A 4,661-nucleotide genomic window follows, 5' to 3' on the forward strand; every position below is an offset into this window, starting at 1 on the left:
GTCACTGGGGGGCACTAGTCAGTGTTTCAGATTAAATGTCTATAAAGAGTATTTTAATTCTTCCTCAATAAATATTACAAAATCTTGGAAATAAACTAGTAGTAGCTTTGAAGAGTATAAGATAGATGAGATTGTTGTTTGAAGTTAAGCACAAAGCTACACAATGAGCTATCTGTGCTTAGCCCTCCACGGGTATCGAAACTCGGTTTCTAGCGTTGTAAGTCTGCAGACATACCGCTGTGCCTAGATATGCAATGACAAGTGGTAACCTAATACATTTACAGTCGTTTGATTTGAGGAACTAAGAGTCGATAGTAGTTTGATTAGGAGTCTTGTTAACTCTCCGTTCATTTTAGGAAAATGTATTTGGTTGTCTGTAATGTACAAAGTAAAATCACTACAATTATAAGTCACGTGAACATCGTTCAAATTGTTTTCCAGCAATGGTTTTCAAATATTATACAGAGAGAGATCACTCTAAAAAACATATATGAAATTCATATGCTTATTTTGCTATTGCTCGTTAATTAAAGAACTATTTATGAATGGGCGATCATGTAGCGTGTTAAAACACCATTTTAGGTGTTGACATAAGGAACGCTATTCGTGGTAAGCGACACATTAGATTATATTGCTTGAAAAGGAAAGTTACTATCCGATTGAGTAAGATCACGTTTATTCTTCTTTACAAGCTTACTGGTTATTAACTCGGCATGTTACTTCAAATTATTTTCTATAAGCAATATTCATCTATGGACTGAAGAACAACAGGCAATGTATTTTCTTTTGAATAAATGCGCTGTTCTTTAGAAATTATTTTATCAAAACAACGCCTACTCAGACAAACTGAGCTCTCTCAGGTAAGGCTTGTTCACCATATGTCATCACAGAGAAGTCTTGGAGTTGTAGTTGCAATTGACATGTATCGAGAACGTCACCGCTCCTTTTTTCCTCTAACTCCGCCGTTGCCCGCGTGTGGCGTCTTGCATCAAACTTGCCTGAAATACCTGTGCAGAATATTGCGTATAATTACACGTTGATAAGATCATCTAGTTGGAATGGGCTGTCTCGAGCCGAGCTAAGCTTTAAAGCGTGGCTCTTATCCTTAGGTTAAGGTTCACTTTAATCTCACGCACATGATTTTGCTTGAAGATAAAAAAAAAGCGTATATATAGCTGTGTATGGTGTATCTTGTAGAATGTAGTGGGAACGCTCTTCCATATAAGAAAGCTTTGTGCTGTAAAATTGCTACAGAATATCTAGTAACATTTATACAATCTTCCCACTTCCCGAATCGCTTTTTAAATGCTCATTAACGTATTAATTATCACAACGTTATTTATCGTGACTATATATATCTTTTTGCATTATACACTGATTTCAATCAGCTAATAAAGAACATAGTACGTGAAACAAAAAGACTGTGTAAGGATAAAAACATCACCTAGAATTGTAGACGTTATCTGCACATCTACCGCTTTGTGTGCTATTTCATGTTGGTATGCAGTTAACTTGTAATGATGTTATTTCCTCTTGTCTGTGTTCCGTTATCAGAATAAAAATCTAATTGCTTTCTTACTCGTTCAAGCCTCTTTAAGTTCTAAAGACTTCATTCTTATTGGTAAACATTCTTTTAGTATAATCACCAAGTTGTCGAAAAGGAAAAACAATGGTACAATGGAATTTCCAAGCAATAATTTCTTAAAATCCTCAAATTTCACGACTTTTAGCAAAAATAATATCAACTTATCAACGTATTTAAAGAAAAAACAAAAACATTAGTAAACTATATAACTAAAATTTTATGGACAGCATACACTCATCTTCAATTAATAATAGGCCCTCTTAATCATACTTGCTGTAAAGACTGAAGCTAATAATGAGCTCTCTCAACTGTTTTTACTGTCGAGGTCCTTAAATAATCAGAATGTTCCACAGATAATCCATTAAAGTCAAGTTGTCATGAGAAAGTAAACTCGCGAACCCTCAAAGAGACACAGTTATTTGACGCAGTATACCTGAAATGTTGCAGTCCCGTCCACTTTATCTCCATCCATTGTAAGTAATATGGAAATAGAAAAACACTGGACGTGCTAATGTGGATATCGGTTCCACTTCCAAAACTTAATCATTCCTCGGACCGTGCGAACATTAAAAACTAGCACTATAAAACAAAGCACATACTGTGATGAATCCGTCTCTCAGGACTTTCAGAAGAATTCGAAGAATTCAGAATTATAGGCGAATACTTCCCGCAATATGCTCAGGGAGTTAGCTAGCTCAATGCATAATGGACTTCATGGACAAAAATTACTCATAACAATTATAAATGCAGAGCATTAGCTTTCATGGTACCACCTGAGTGTCGAAAAATGGAATGGAGATACACCCATCACTTAGAGTCTGTTTGGAATGGTAAACGTATCTGGGTTTGAAAGCAATCTGGATAACACTTTGATTATAGCTGTGTTGTCTCAAATATAAAGAGTTGTGAGAATAGAATCAAGGTGTTTTAGCTGGTTTAGACTAATCAAAGGGTAATAGTAAAGGAATCCATGTTATGGTATCCTGGACTGATGAACTTTTTTGGAGAAAAATAATGCCTCTTTCAGCATGATAGTGCACCGTAACACACTAAGACAAATAACGTCCAGATAGCCTCAAACACCTTAAAACCCTGAACAAATCCAACTAAAATGTACTAGGACGATTCCAGAGAAAACAAAAACCCAAATCATACAACATATTTAGTTTGTCAATTTTTTTATGTATTAAAAGCTAGTAGAACGTTTTAGAGAATAACATTATTCATAACTGGACCCATGCCCTATCAAAGTGGAGCAATAGCGAAGGCTGGTGGAGCGCGTTAGAAACTAACAGAGTACAGTTGTGAATAACATTAAAGCTGGACCCATGTCCTATTAAAGTAGAACTATACCGAAGGCTGGCGTAGCATGTTAGAGAGTTACAATGTCCAGTTGTGAATAACGTTAAAGTTGGACTCATGCCCTATCAAAGTGGAACTATAGCGAAGGCTGCTTAACGTGTTAGAGAGTAACAGAGTACAGTTGTGAATAACGTTAAAGTTGGACCCATGTCCTATTAAAGTGAAACTCCAGCTGCGAAACACAATCCCCATTTCAAGGAGTGCTGTTCCAACACTTTTAGTAACACAGTGTATTGTAACACTTTACATTATATATAAATAAAGTGAGAGGCACACCAAATGGTTTGGTTGCGTGAGAATTGAGTTGATATTTTTTATTATCTCAGTTGGCTTCCTCATATTGTGAACATGAAAATTAAACGTTAAGAGAAACTAACAGTCAAGCAACAAAACACAGCAAACATAATAGAAAAGTGTGTATACTATCCAACAATAGAAAAGTTTGTATACTGTCCAACAATAGAAAGTTTGTATACTGTCCAACAATAGAAAAGTTTGTATACTATTCAACAATAGAAAAGTTTGTATACTGTCCAACAATAGAAAAGTTTGTATACTGTCCAACAATAGAAAAGTTTGTATACTGTCCAACAAATAACAATTATTTTTAACATTTAAAACTGTATTAATATTTTATATTGATTCACCTCATATTTGTCTGCCAAATTTGCAAAGATACACCCATACTATGTTAAAGCGAGGATCTACCGAAGGAACACGAATCTCCTTTTTCAAGTTGTACCATACAAATACTCTTACGGAACAAGAATCTCTCTTTTTCAAGTTGTACCATACAAATACTTTTACGGAACAAGAATCTCTCTTTTGAAATTGTACCATACAAATACTCTTACGGAACAAGAATCTCTCTTTTGAAATTGTACCATACAAATACTTTTACGGAACAAGAATCTCTCTTTTGAAATTGTACCATACAAATACTTTTACGCTCGTGAGACTTGCAAACAACATTGGCCAAAGAAAATGGGCATATTCTTAAATGAATTTTAACTTTGGATAGAGACCACTTCTCTCACATGTTTGCCACTTTTCAGCATATTTCATCCCAAAGGTTTTAGTTATAGAAATGGTGCATAGTTTTACTTAATGGCCTCTGCTTTCATCTATATTCCCGATAAATTACTTTTTCTGTTACTACAATATAATATCTTTCTCCCAACGCATCTCAAAAACATAGGATTGTCCTCAATATAATACATTAAGAAAACAATTTTGAAAGAAACTATTGTTTGAATGTAGGCAACTATACTTTATTATATTACATTAGTCACTGTCCATTTTATAAATTATTGGTGATTATAGGTTATTATTGTGTATCTCTAAGTAAATACCTCGATTATTAGGCTATAAAATGCATAAACTAATTGAGATGGATTTTTTCTTGTATTTCAAGAATAAGGACTTTGTTTCTTAGAAAGTACAATACGACGATCTATTCTTCATCTTGAGGCTAAGTAACTTATTTCGTATGTATATGTATATTGTGCTATTAATTGCAGTCTTGTTGTTCTGACAATGTTTTAAATGACAGGGAAACTTCGGAAACTAATTGTTATATAGATATACATGTATATATGTGTGTTTTATTCTAGATTTATTTGTCTCGATAACTTCATTAAAGAGGTTTCGAGCCACTTTCTTTCATGACTGATTAATTTCACCGTCTTGCAGAAACAGTATGTATAATTTACTA

The sequence above is a fragment of the Limulus polyphemus genome, unplaced genomic scaffold, assembly GCF_000517525.1.
Source record: "Limulus polyphemus unplaced genomic scaffold, Limulus_polyphemus-2.1.2 Scaffold59, whole genome shotgun sequence".
In the NCBI taxonomy this organism is placed as follows: Eukaryota; Metazoa; Arthropoda; class Merostomata; order Xiphosura; family Limulidae; genus Limulus; species Limulus polyphemus.